At 41.3% G+C, this 15,388-nt stretch overlaps 1 long non-coding RNA gene across 7 annotated transcripts; it reads right to left on the bottom strand.

The window, feature by feature from the left end:
* Nucleotides 1-5,673: 5,673 nt before the first annotated feature.
* LOC120573409 lies at nt 5,674-11,362 on the bottom strand. Of its 7 annotated transcripts, none has more exons than XR_005641709.1 (10): nt 11,136-11,362; nt 10,100-10,212; nt 9,575-9,858; nt 9,369-9,484; nt 8,895-8,974; nt 8,612-8,726; nt 8,105-8,278; nt 7,826-7,886; nt 7,657-7,747; nt 5,674-5,793 (listed from the first exon to the last, which is right to left on the bottom strand). It is a non-coding gene; the product is annotated as an uncharacterized LOC120573409 (long non-coding RNA). The 7 variants fall into 7 exon arrangements; XR_005641710.1 differs by having other exon boundaries at nt 9,661-9,858; nt 10,100-10,223; XR_005641708.1 differs by having other exon boundaries at nt 10,100-10,223.
* Between the last annotated feature and the right edge of the window lie 4,026 nt (nt 11,363-15,388).

Here is a 15,388-nt window from a genome sequence, read left to right on the forward strand (position 1 = left end):
TTTTTGCTGCTTACTGTATTCCACTACATTCTATATACCCCAAAGATTTACAGTTTCAAATATTCCTTACAGAGAGTGTCCAGAGGACGACTGCAGAAATGGAGGCAAGCATTGCAGCGGCTGTCGCCTTCTGTGTGAAATATGCCCCAGACAGGGTGGGTGGAGGTGGAAGAAAAAATAATGCTTCTGAAGTTTAATTTTTTTTTAGTTCATAAGTGGGGTCGGAGTTCCGGACTGTTTGTTGAGTTTTGTTAAAAATTTAAGTGAGCATGTTTCCATGTTGGCATTAAATTCAAAATACCCAAGTGCCCCCTATGTAGACTACAGCTTCAAGGAGCATTTTCATTATGTTTGCCACCATAAGTAGCTACTGAGCAAAGTCTTTTAAAACTACAAGTTTTAAAATAAAGAGGTTATTTTCTTAACTCAATGAATGTCTTTGTCTCTGCTCGTGACTTAAAATGTGGGTCTGTCCTACTTTTAATTCTGACTTTTGATCTGTCTAACCTTAGGACATTATCCCAGTTTCTCAATATGTACACTTTTTATTTACAATAAAAACAAAGCTCTGTAAAAGTTTATCATGCCAACAAAATCCAAACTAACTCTTAATTTTTTTGGGGGGGAATTTGACGTTAACACGATTTTCATTTCCAACTAAAATCTAACCTCTGTCCAACGTTAGAGGATGATGTCAATCCAACGCTGGGTTTTGACGTCAACCCGATTTTCATATCCAACTAAAATCAAACGTCAGTCCAACGTTGGAGTCCAACGTTGATATGATGTTGAACTGACGTCCGGTGCCTGCTGGGGAGCCGCGGCAATGTTTCTAATGAGCTTCTAACGCTAGACAAACGACTTTATTTTAAACGCGATCACCTGGCTTGTACCCAAACTATTTTGAAACTAAGGAGCCATTTGTCCTCCGATTACATACAAGCTCCTCTGCGCCGCATTTCCGGGACTTGTTTCGCTGTAGGGGATTTAAAAAACGTGACGTGAGTGGAAGGGCGGTGCAGTGGGTGTGTGTGTGTGTGTGTGTGTGTGTGTGTGTGTGTGTGTGTGTGTGTGTGTGTGTGTGTGTGTGTGTGTGTGTGTGTGTGTGTGTGTGTGTGTGTGTGTGTGTGAGAGATGCGACAGAGTTGAGAAATTGCAGGCGCGGCTCAAAATGGCTGTTATTTCAAATAGCGTAGCATATTTTAAACTAAAACGGTTAACCGGTTTCAACCGGTTAATGAGGCTCGGTGACCAGTCAAGAAAATCTTTAGTTTTCGCCATCCCTTGTCCACATGGAAACTATTAGACAGTGAAGACCATCATTATATTCAACATATATAATTAGTCCACATGGAAACTATTAGACAGTAAAGACCATCATTATATTCAACATATATAATTAGTCCACATGGAGACTATTAGACAGTAAAGATCATCATTATATTCAACATATATAATTAGTCCACATGGAAACTATTAGACAGTAAAGACCATCATTATATTCAACATATATAATTAGTCCACATGGAAACTATTAGACAGTAAAGACCATCATTATATTCAACATATATAATTAGTCCACATGGAGACTATTAGACAGTAAAGACCATCATTATATTCAACATATATAATTAGTCCACATGGAGACTATTAGACAGTAAAGATCATCATTATATTCAACATATATAATTAGTCCACATGGAAACTATTAGACAGTGAAGACCACCAGAAGTCCTCCTGGACCTGGAGATGAAGGTCCAGAGTTCAGCCTCTAGGTGGCAGCGTTGGCTTTTAAATGCCACTGTTGATGTCAGCTACCAGTCAGCGTTCTCTGAATATGACCATATCTACTTTATTACACCTGTTTTTAATAGAACAGCAGCAGCAGTAAATGAAGTCAGCTCAGCTCCAACACCACTGATCACTGGAACTGATCAGGAATCTGTGAAATAAAGATCATGTCTGAAAGGACAAACACACATTTAGTCAAACTAAAGTCCAGAGATGGAGTTAGAAGTTTGATAATCTGAATCCAGACTTTATAAAGCTGCAGCACAGACACATGTTCTGATATGTTCATCATCACTTTCATCTTTTATATCAGACAATCTGCTGGTTGATACCAGAGACCAGACAGGGGGACCACTTTAAGTCTGGACTCTCATTTAGTTAGCTGGCTGGTTGTAAGACTTTCATTCATGTTATATTAAATATATATATATATATCCAGTCCATGTGCTGCCTGTTGTGTGTGTGAACAGGAGTTGTGTAACATCTTGTCCTGGTTGCTCTGTGAGGGAGAAATGTTTTTATATGACTGGAGAAGAATCTCAACAGATCATTCACTGGTTCATAGGTTATTAAACTGATTCATTTTCTATTTCCATTAGAGAAGATAATTAAGGTATAAATATATAACTGGGCTCCTAATACAGACTGATCTCACGAAGTGGCGTATGTATGACACACCAATTCGTATGCTGTTATTGGCATGTTATGAAGATATATATTCACTTATTACTGTGTTTATGAATGCCGTTTGTCCTCCATTGACTTCCATTACCTGGTGATTGAGTTTGAATTGATGCCATACAGGCTGCATGTGTCTGACATCGTGGCTGCGCGACCAGTACTACAAGTAGATATGGACATTACACATTAACACCGTGTAACACCGATGACCTGCTGATGGTCATTCAACCGGCGCTGGACTCGTTCATAATGACCCAGCCGTCCCTCTGAGAGGAGAGGATCTGTAGAGTAGTTCAGACCCTTCACTGATACACCAGAGACTGGCTTTATGGTCAAAGATAGCTTTTGTTTAATTAACTTCAGTCTCTGCCAGAGACGCCTGCCTGTAAAAGTAACGTAAAAGTAACGAGTAAAGTAAAAAGTTATAAGGTGCAACTAAGTAAAGGGTTACTTTTTTAAGAAGTAACGAGCAAACACTACTTTTTAAAAGTAACTTCCCCAACACTGGTCTGATGTCACATCAAAGATTGAAAGGCCCAAACACAATCAATCACTTTTCTATTTATGAAAATCCACAGAATATTGCGGACTGTTTTTCTGCTTGGGGTGATGTGTTGACTTTTAAGTTTCAGTTAAATCTGCAGAAAGTTCTGTGTCCAGATTCCAGGTTACCCTGGGGTCTCATTTAGAAACGTGGCGTACGCACAAAACTGGGCTGAAAATGGGCGTACGCCACTTCCCACGCAAAGCTTATGATTTATAACAATCTAACCTGACAGGAGAATGTGGGGTCCTCCATGTAAACTCTGACCCATGCATACGCACATTTTAGAGACAAAATAGGAACTGGTGACCCAGATGGTGAGGTGGTGAACTGAAGTCAGACTGCAGAGAGTAAAAGAGAATAAGATTACTCGTTATATTTTATAGTATTGATGTCTCACGCACAGTCACTCCATATCAGCCATATTATCAGGAAGATTGAATACCATACCACTAGTTGATGCTGTGATTTTAGCGAGGTGTTAACCACAAATTGTTGTAAACATATAAATACTGCGGTGACCCCCGTGTGTAATGCTGCATGATGGCCCTGCTGGAGGACTACACTAATGGAAGAATCAGGAGAGAAAGACTTCAGAGACCACGATGACTGGCTCATATAGAGATTTAGATTCCCTAAAGCTGACCTCTTGGATCTATGTACTGAACTGGGTCCTGTAGAGAGGGCAACACACTATGGAACCGTGCCGTACCGGTCCAAATACAGGTCCTCACCACTCTGGGGGAAACCGGCTGTTTCCAGAGGGAAATGGCAGACCGATAAGTGTTTTTTTTTTAATATATATAAATATTATAATCTTCAACTTCATCAGTAAGGCTCGTTTGGATTTAATATATAGTTCTGTTAAATCTTATTATATACGTCTGATATATCTAGGGTTGGGTATCGTTTGGTTTTTTTTCGGTTCCGGTGCTAAATCGATACTTTTAAAACTGTTCCGGTGCCTAAACTGTGCCTGAATCGGTACTTTTCAATAAAGTAAAAAAAAAAAAAAAAAATAAGGGTAGTAAACAACAGTCAGTGACTTGTTTATTGCTAAGGACATGGTCAAAATTAAAGATTTAATAATAATGTAATAACTATAACAATAAGTTATTTCACCAGTAAATTGCTGTTGAACCCCAGATGGGAAAAAGGTATTTTACAATTACTGTGAATGCACCACGAGGCTACCCGTTTTAAGTGAATGCACCGTCTGTGTTGTTTAATTCCGACAACGGCAGCTGCAAGTGAACGCACCGTCTGTGTTGTTTAACTCCGACCATATAAACATAGTAGTACTAGTACTACTAGTACTACTACTGTATATCTATGAATTGCGACAACGGCAGCTGCTGCTGCGCTGCAGAGCAGACTGTTACATCCTGTTGAAGTCCTCCACAGTGAAATACAGTCACACGTTACACTGTTTAACGTTAGCTGTCAACATTTTACCGGTGTTTAATCCAGCTGCTAGCTAAAGGTAGGCTAACGTTACATGCTGTCAGGTGTAGTGTAAAGTCAAGCACCGAAATGAGGCACCGAAATTTTCGTTCTTATTCGGTCTCGTTACTACCGTTTACGTCGGCACCGGTTCCCTATTGGCACCGAGTTTCGGTACCCAACGCTAGATATATCGAAGCTGTCCCAGAGTGCCGTAATGCCTGCTGATTTGGAAGATTTTATTAATAAAGGTAGTCTATAGATCCGGTTTCCATACACTGCAACAACAGGCCAAAATTATAATTCAATTTGCAACAATTCCTGAACATCTGAGAAGTTTAGCTTTTTCTCCGCCAGTCATCATGATTCGGTGTAACAACTGCCAGCGTCATTAACATACTGATCAGCATTCACCAGGTGCTTTACATTGACTAGTTATGGTAAAAATGGGCGTGTACAGGGCGGGATAAGAGGCTGATCCACGTACACACACTTGTAGGTCATCTGATTTATAAAGGGAACATTGCTTACAGGTGTGTGTACACACCGTTTCATAAATCTGACTTTTCGGCGTACGCCATATTGGGCTTTTGGGCGTACGTAGACTTATAGTAAGGATCCTACGCACAGTTTTATAAATGAGACCCCTGGTGATTAGTTCACCGACATGTTATCAGACCATGAAGTGAAGAGTTGGAGATTACCGTGTAAATATATAATCAAAGTGTTAATATTAGAACATTTATAAAGGATATTACAGGCTGATAGTTGATCGACAGGGCTGGAGGAGAAGTCATTTCTCATCTTTAGTAGTAAAATTAGTTTTAAGTAACAAATAGACAAACACTGACTACAGACCTGGTACCAGAGTGTTATCAGGTCTGGGTTGTATCTCTATAGAAACAGGAAGCTGTTCCTGTTTAAATCTGAACATATTGTGATGTTAATCTTCCAGTTTCTTTGACCAATAACAGCTGATTTCTTCTCTTGTTATTCAGCTGTTGATCAGAGAGATCTTTGTCTCCGTCTTTCAGTTCTCAGTCTGGTTAAACTGTTGGTCAGAGTTATGTTCTCCATGTACAATTAACTAAAGAACATCTGGTTATTATTATTATTAAAAAAGACTTTCTACAACTGAACAGCTCCTTTTATATTACTTTATATAAAAATGTAATCTAGTTAAAACTGTAGGAAGTTTTAGTTCGACACCAAAATCTGAATTTAAAGACTTTATTTTGAAAAACAAAGTTTTCAAACACATCCATTGAAACAGTATTTTATAGCTTCATGCTGTTGTTCCCCTCTGCTTTCTAGTGTATTATTTTGATGATCATCTATAAAAAAAAGCAAACAATGTGATAAACAGGATGCATGACAATGCAAAACATTTAAATATAGAAAAGACATCAGATAAACTGTACATTTTGTAAACTAAGGTCTTGGCTTCCTACCCATAGGTACAAACGAACACATCGTCACCATAGAAACCGTTTCCCCATCAGCGTTCAGCGATGACTTTGGAGGAAGGAGGATTAGTAAATGAGGTTAGGGTCTGGCTCACCTGGCTCTAGGGCTGAAACTATTCCTCCAACAACTCCAATAATTAGATTACAAAACATCCTGGAAGCTAAATTCTTTGCCTCGAAGCTTCAATAACTGAATGTAACTAACGGTGTACGGCTGACTGGGTTTCTGCACAGAGGATTATTATTATTTATTATTTTTATTACTAGGACACAACAGGCAGACGCTTCTGTGGACACAAGACTGACGGCCCAGATTACACATGAAGGAAGAGGAAAATAGTGAGGGTCTAAGAAGAGACAGGAGAGAGAAAACGACAGAAAGGTTGGGATCATTTTAAGATGAAAACATGCTGCTACATCATCTCAGTAGAAAACATCCAGTGTAGTCATCTGTTCAACGGAGAGAACCAGACACAAGGTAGCTAACGCTGCTGCTCTCACAACTAGCCTACAGCACGCTACTCTGCTAACAGCCATGTTTTACACAACTAGTCTACAGCATGCTACTCTGTTAGATATGTTTTACACAACTAGCCTACAGCATGCTACTCTGTTAGATATGTTTTACACAACTAGCCTACAGCACGCTACTCTGCTAACAGCCATGTTTTACACAACTAGTCTACAGCATGCTACTCTGTTAGATATGTTTTACACAACTAGTCTACAGCACGCTACTCTGTTAGATATGTTTTACACAACTAGTCTACAGCACGCTACTCTGTTAGATATGTTTTACACAACTAGCCTACAGCACGCTACTCTGTTAGATATGTTTTACACAACTAGCCTACAGCATGCTACTCTGCTAACAGCCATGTTTTACACAACTAGTCTACAGCACGCTACTCTGCTAATAGACATGTTTTACACAACTAGCCTACAGCACGCTACTCTGTTAGATATGTTTTACACAACTAGCCTACAGCATGCTACTCTGCTAACAGCCATGTTTTACACAACTAGTCTACAGCACGCTACTCTGCTAACAGCCATGTTTTACACAACTAGTCTACAGAACGCTACTCTGTTAATAGCCATGTTTTACACAACTAGTCTACAGCACGCTACTCTGTTAATAGCCATGTTTTACACAACTAGTCTACAGCACGCTACTCTGTTAATAGCCATGTTTTACACAACTAGTCTACAGCACGCTACTCTGTTAATAGCCATGTTTTACACAACTAGTCTACAGAACGCTACTCTGTTAATAGCCATGTTTTACACAACTAGTCTACAGCACGCTACTCTGTTAATAGCCATGTTTTACACAACTAGTCTACAGCACGCTACTCTGTTAATAGACATGTTTTACACAACTAGTCTACAGCACGCTACTCTGTTAATAGACATGTTTTACACAACTAGTCTACAGCATGCTACTCTGCTAATAGACATGTTTTACACAACTAGCCTACAGAACGCTACTCTGCTAATAGACATGTTTTACAAACCATTTAAAACGAAAGCTGTCGGTTTGTAGTCTAACCGTTTATTAGTTTGCTACTAATCTTTGGAAACTTAGCTGCTGCCTGAGACAAACCAGCCCCTCCACCCAGCATGGCTACTTAATATGCACATGAACGTCGTCATCGGACGCAAAAAAAAAAAAAAAAGAGAAATATCTGATTAATCTATTACAAAAAGAATATATAGCTGCAGCCCTACCTGGCTCAGCTCCCCGCTTAGTTTATTGATGTCGTCCTGCAGGGAGCGATTCCTTTCCAGCAGCTCAGTCACCGTCTCCTCTGACTCTGGCCTGTAACAGACCCAGTAACAGTTGTGGCTTCTTGTTATGGGGAATACGTACCCTGTATGGGGAAATGGGATGTCTTACCCAGAGAGCAGCAGAGCTCCTCCTCCACAGGCATGAGGAGCTTCCCCTGCAGCTCCTCAACCTAAACACGTGATGAATAAAGACATTTACTACATTACAAATGGAAGAAGTAAGGTGTGTATCACACACACTTTCTGTCTTCTCAAGCTTCAACAAAGATTTAACTTGTTAATGAGTAAATTAACTGCATTTAACTTGCAGCATAATTTCATAAGCCAATGGCAGTTTGAGATCTGATTGTGAGGTCAACTTCACACTCCAACTCTACAATCTCCGTACCTGCTGTTGGAGGCATTTTATTTTCGAATCTTTGGCGTCAACATTCACAATGGGTTTATTTTTTATTTGTCGTGCCCTATCTGTATATCGTAGGGTGTTCAGTGTCTCCTCCATGTTAGAGTCTCCTGGACTGACTCATGTGATCATCAAAGTAACCGTGTCCTCCCAGAGAATCTGATGACAAATAGAAAACGATTCACAGAAGTGCTTAGTACAGTCATTCTGCAGTCATTTAACATTGTGCGTCGTTTGTACTTTGAACACCTGCCTGTACATTAACCAGTAATGTTACCATTTTAACGTTAAAATAAATAATAAATAAATAAAGCTATACGCAGATATGCAGATCCTGTTCAGCACGTACCAAAATGACACTTCCCTGGACACCAGTGCTGCCAATAGAGCAGAATGGAAAGCTTTCCCTTGGCCAATAGCAGCAGCCTACTGGATGTCTTACAGTCACTAATAACCACAACGGAACGTTTGAACATCTAAATCAGATCTTACCCTGGAGCAGCAGAGTCAGCTTGGACTCTCTGTATGGAACAAAGCTACCTCTTTGGCTCTCCCCCCCCCAAGGCACGGATAACATTATCCAAAGCCAGAAGGCCAAGATTGATGCCTGAAGATGAAGATAAAAAGCATCAAAACAGAAATGCTGTTATTAAGGGCACGTTTCATTACGAAGAAGGACATTTTATACTACACCATATATCATTGGCAGGATCACAAATTAACAACTTTTAACCGATTTAAAAACTACAGAAAAAAAAAAACGCAATTAGTTTACCTTCCCTAAAACGCTCCCCCTTGGCTTTATTTTGCCTTTCTGAAACCACCAGATCCACAAGGTCGAATTTTGAAACAACTCTGCGAAAGATTAAATATTCAACTAAGATAATGTTTTCAATATGGTATCTGTATGAAAAACAGCAGCCTAAATAAAGAAATCACATCAAATCAGCATGTCAAAATTAAACATCTATTTGATAACCTATTTTTCCATTTAATTTACTGTACTTGACCCTTTAACCCTAACCCAACATCCAACTCTTCCTAATCAAAAGTAGTTAACCTGAAGCATTTATTCATTACATACACAATGCAATACAAAGCAGTTTAATAAAAAGATGCATTTGATGGTTTACCCAAACACATTACACAAAGCCGACAACATGCTTTTTGTGTGTGCATGTCACTGTTTAAAGCTTCACTATGATGTATGCTAAAGTGTGTGTGTGAGAGAAAACACCACCAAACTAACTGGTCTGTCCCTCTGTGCTGCTCCAGTGTGATGATGAAGACAGCATGTGACCCAATCTCCAGATAACGCACCATCTCACAGGCAGAGGACACCTTCCTCTCAGTTAGACCCACAACCTGAAAAATAAAAAAACAAAGGAGATTTTCAATAAAAACAAAAGCTGACACACATTATATTTAAACATGTACTTATTTAAAAGGGGTCACCAAGGTAAAGAATGAGGATTTATCTTTCCATCTAGCTTTAATGAAATGTGACAGTGTGCGTTCATTTTTGTAAACATGTCAGTCACTCCTCTTAATGCCCCTCTGACACTGCCAGACCAAAGACACAGTCCTCCTCCTCTCCCTTTCCTCAAAGATCCTTCTGAGAACTCGTGGAATAAGGCCGACTGAAGGGTCATTTTCTTGAGCTGATGTGCATGGTCCTCCCATGGAGAAGGTCTTCCCTGATCCCCTCTGGCCGTATGCAGCAACTGTGGCATGGTAGCCTACAGAAAAGGACAATTCAGTGATGCAAATGATTTAAAAAGACAAGAAACAAATATTTATAATTATTTAACATCTCAGCCAATTCTCTTTCATTAACACTTTTGTGCAGCCAATGGCCACCGAAGAGACCTCTAGCAAAACCACCAGTCTTATGTTGTACAACTGGCACCCAGGAGCGGGGTAGAAATAAAGACAATTTTCTGACTGAATTCAATAAATTATATTAAAAGATCTAACTACCTGTGAAAAGCCCAAACAATAAGGGGGACACAGCCGTATTAAACACGTCTTCTTGTTTAGCAGTGGGATCGAACACAATCATAGGTGAAGGTCTTCTCTGGGCCAACTCTCACCTGAAAACACACTTTAGCGGGCGGACACACACGGACACACACACGGACACACACACGGACACACACACGGACACACACACCTTTAGGCAACGGGCGGCATCGCAAGGCAACTCTTACCAGAACCAGTTCATCAATGTTAGCCATGATGCCAGACTTTATACCTAGTAATAAAAGAAACAGAAGAGGTGCCATGCATACCCTTCTCACTCATGGTAGTAACTTTATAACAATTAATAACCCACAACTAACTGTCTTTATCAGGAGAAAACGCCACAGCACACAACTATCTGGGACTTAAACTATTTTTAACTAACTATTTTACATTTACAAATTTACACCGCCGAACAGCATGCTGGGTAATATTATAGCAGCTAGCTAGCATAACAGTCTGTTAAGCTGGGAGAGGCTCCGGTCGCTACTGCACATTCAAGAACAGAGAAGAAAGTTAGAGGATGAAGAAAGAGCGGAGATACAGCAGAACAACGTGTGCTCAAGAGAGGAGCGGTCGTTCAAGTTTTTTGGTTTCTAAAAAGAAATCTGACATAAATTAGCCACGGTGGTTGCCCGTTGCTAAACATTACTTGGTTACGCTAACGTTACTCGGCCGTGACCGGGTTGTAAAGACAGGTCACTTCAAGCATGCAGCGGAGCAACATTATGAACGCAATAACAGTCCACCTCTAGTCCCCCTACAGACCGCTGAGACAGACGAGAGAGAGACAGGTTCAGAGCAATGATTAAGACTCTGGATTTAAGAGGTCTCACCTCGCTGAAATACATCAGCCAACCTGCTAACATTATTCAGACAGCCAAGCAGGCTGACAGCAGAGCTATGTTCAGGTGCCAACTGTCTCAAGTTGCAGGGAATGGAGGACCCAAATGCAGAAAAATAGGGATAAAAGAATTGAATGAACAAAACTTACAAAACGTGTCCACAGGTTGGCAGGCAAGCAAAACAAAAGTAGTCCCAGAAAGCACAAAAACCACAAAAACAAGGCACACAGCACCACAGACAGCACATAAAGTAATAATCTGACAAGACACCAAGGAAACACTAAATACACAGGATAACGAGGACTAACAAGGGACAGGTGGCTACAAGGCAGGGACACAGGTGAAACACATTAGGCCAATCACAAGGGAGGGAAAACACAGGAAGTATCAAGACAAGACAGAAACCCAGACTGCCAAAATAAAACAGGAAGTTCATGAAAACAAGCAGAAAAACATGAAACCGACTAAAACACAGAAACTTGACACAAGGACTGGTGAACAGGTGAAAGACAGTCAGTAACAAAGGGCGGAAAACCAAAAGGACAGGAAGTCCAAACACACAAAAACCACAATAAGAAGGGGTCAGACGTGACAGCAACAACCTAACGTTACCTGTGGCCAAGGTAGTGTTTATACAACTAGCTTACAACTATTTGGTTTGGAAAGGGAAACCTTCGGTTTAAATTTATTTTACTACTTTGCAGTTTGCACAATATAAATAGTTTAGATTCTGTAACTGTTTGATGCATTCTCCTTCATATAACGTTATTGTAAAATGAGATTATATATATAAAAATGTTGTGGAGCCAAGCAAACCCTTTAGTAATCAAAGCTTTTAGTAAACATGACATTAAAATGTTTTGTGATATTACTCCTACTACTCCTGTACAATGCTGTACTCTGAGTGATAATCCAGTTAAAGGTGGCCTCAGGTTACTTTAGTTAGCTGCAGTTAATAGCAGTTGACTGTAAACGGTAACTTACCTTCCACGTTTCCTCCAGAGCCAACGCTTAGCTGCGTATCACCCATCGGCATCCAGCGGTTCTCGTTGATAATGGTCAGCGCTAGATAATATCTAATTCTACTAGGGATGGCTGACGCGAAACTGACGTCCCGAAGCTTTGTTGAGATCCCGAAGCGCAGATGTTTCGAAACATGATCCGAAGTGTGATTCAAAACACCCATGTCACGTGACTACGGCTAAATGAAGCATCGGAGTAGGCTCGTTGGAGATGAGCCAGATCAGCGCAGAACCGATCACCGGCGATCGGCGCCCAATGCATGCCGGTTAGATTTGTGTCCGACTTGATCCCGACTTGCTCTGACGTCATGCACACGTGGGCAACGATGATCTCACGAGACCAAGGCGGCCGCAGTTCTGAGACGCAGGCAGCGCAGTTGCTTTTCACCAACTGCAAGAGCCAGGCGGACGCAGGCGGACCCAGTGCATGCTGGGAAACGCCGGTCTCTCAGCTGATCGAACAGCTGATTGGTTCAGAATCGACTCAACGTACTGACGTTTTATATAAACTTTTTATTGATTTTCAATCGGAGGGATTTTAACTGCTATTTGTCTGATTTAAAGGCTTATTCTGTACAGAACACATGTTGTGTGGCTGATAGTGATGTTTAGAAGTCAGAGAGACTAAATCTGTTCAGATTACGGATCATCTACAGTCTGTTGTTTATTAAAATCAGCAACAGATCGCATGTAGAGAATTTTGACAGCTACTTTGTCATAATAAAAACAACTGGAGACTGTGTAGGAGCTGATATAGGGGTCTGATAACATTTTATTAAATCGGAATCGGACCACCGTGTTTCTGTCACTTCCTGTTCAGCCTGAAGGCTGCTGGAGTCAGCTGGAAAACTGTCCGACTTGAGAGCGGACTTTTGTCACCGCCCCCGCTGCTGCCGCCTGCTCTCGTCTACTTTACAGGCGAGGCGCAGTTCATCTCCAACGAGCCTAGTGTTTCACAGGTGTTTCGACAGGTGGCATGGTCCGCCGAATCAGAGTTTGATTGACAGGGTCTGGAACAGACCACACAATCTCTTGGGGTTTTGTGAGAAGAGTTTGATTTTGAGATAGCAGATTTTTGGTGATATAGTGACATTCATAGTGCGATTTGTTTAGTTATATTTAGGCTTACATTTAAATTTACACATTGACTGATAGGCTAGAGACAGACAGAGTATACCCTACATACAGTGACACATTAATAGATAGATAGATAGATAGATATAAATGGAAGCTCCGTTTTCATTTTCATTCAGAGCCACAAATGGCAACATCAGGCCCATCATAACATCAACACCAGCAGAAACACAGGACAGTTTATGGGAACGTTTTGATGATCGTATCCGTGAAACCAAGATGATACACAATGCTACAGCTGATGCCACAGTGGAAGAGAAGAAATACCTCAACTCTGCGTTTCTGCCCAGAACTCCTGATCCCCTAACTTACTGGAAAGAGAGAGCAGTAATCTTTCCTCATTTCTATGTCCTTGCTAAAAAATATCTTTGCATGCCAGCAACAAGTGTCCCTTGTGTGAGGATTTTTTCAAAGGCTGGAGAAATTATCTCTAAAAAAAGAAGTAGGCTCAGTCCTGCCACAGCAGAGAAATATATGGAATATTATGAAATATTTTGGAATAAAAATCTATAAAAAAGTGAGACATTGTGGCTTGATTTCTTTTATTAATTCATTTGTCATGACCAAAATAACATTATGCACAGTAAGGAGCCTACAAGCTTCACATATATTTTTTTAATGGCTCGTTGTCAAGGTTGTTTCAGATCAACACCTGCAGGTGACCACTAGGTGTCCTCGTTGAGACGGGGTCGGATTGTTTCGAAGCCCTGACACAATATGGCACATTTGCTTCAACTGTTTCATTGTTTCACGAAGCCTCGATCTGCGCACCACTAAATTCTACTGCACGAGGATCAGTCTATAAACTAGGGAATGAGGATGGAAAGCCAAAAACAAAACGCAACCACGCGTGTGATGTCACCAGGCCTTTAATAAACGCCACCAGGTGCTTATTAGACACACCTGGTGGCGTTTTGGTAATCACCTCCGCCCTGTGGTTTTCACAGCCAATAGATTTGAACTCTGATCAGCCAATCAGTAAAGAAGGAGGTCAGGCCACACTTATCAATTCAATTCAATTTTATTTATAGTATCAAATCATAACAAAAGTTATCTCGAGACACTTTCCAAAACCCCAACAATTACAGTAATTCCATCAAGAGCAAGCATTAGCAGTGGCTATCGCGACAGTGGCAAGGAAAAACTCCCTTTTAGGGAGAAACCTCGGCAGACCAAAACTCTTGGTAGGCGGTGTCTGACGGGCCGGTTGGGGGTGTGATGAACAGTGGCGATAATAGTCACATTAAAGGTCACAGTGACGTCGAAGGTTATCGTGGAAGTTCATGTCATAGCAGGGCACATCGTGTCATACTGAGTAGTGCTGCCCCCTATACCGGATCCAGACTACTCTGTGCATAGGAACATCACAGCAGGGCGTTGCGGGATGAAACGTGGCGCTGCAGAGCATGGGTGGATGCGGCGGATGCAGCAGGATGCAGCAGGATGCAGCAGGATGCAGCAGGATGCGGACCGGATTTGCAGAGAATCACAGAGCATAGCTCTGCGAAGAAGAAACATAAGGACTCCGGGGAGTAAACTCCCCAGAGCTAGGTTAGTAACAAGCTATTCTGGGACAGGATGCATACAGAAGTAACAAGTAGAGATGAGAGAGCAGCTCAGTGTGTCATAGGAAGGAAACAGCCTCCCCTGCAGTCTAGAATTGTAATAGCATAACTAACTACGAGGAGAAGCAGGTGGGCCGGGTTAGGTGGACGCTGCAACTCCTCACTCCCTAACTATAAGCTTTGTCAAAGAGGAGGGTTTTCAGTTTACTCTTGAATGTGGCGACGGTGTCTGCCCCTCGAACCCAGACAGGGAGCTGGTTCCACAGGAGAGGAGCCTGATAGCTGAATGCCCTGGCCCCCAGTCTACTTCCAGAGACTCTAGGAACCACGAGTAGCCCCGCATTCCGGGAGCGCAGTGCCCTAGTGGGACAATAAGGTACTAAGAGCTCTTCTAGGTATGATGGTGCTTGACCATTTAGAGCTTTGTAGGTCAGGAGGAGGATTTTAAATTCGATCCTAGACTTCACAGGAAGCCAATGCAGAGAAGCTAATACAGCAGAAATATGATCTCTTCTCTTAGTTCTCGTCAGAACACGTGCTGCAGCATTCTGGATCAGCTGGAGAGCCTTAAGGGACTTATTTGGATAACCTGATAATAAGGAATTGCAGTAATCTAGTCTAGAAGTAACGAATGCATGGACTAGTTTTTCAGCATCATTCTGAGACAGGATATTCCTGATT

Source organism: Perca fluviatilis, chromosome 14 (genome assembly GCF_010015445.1).
Source record: "Perca fluviatilis chromosome 14, GENO_Pfluv_1.0, whole genome shotgun sequence".
Classification (NCBI taxonomy): Eukaryota; Metazoa; Chordata; class Actinopteri; order Perciformes; family Percidae; genus Perca; species Perca fluviatilis.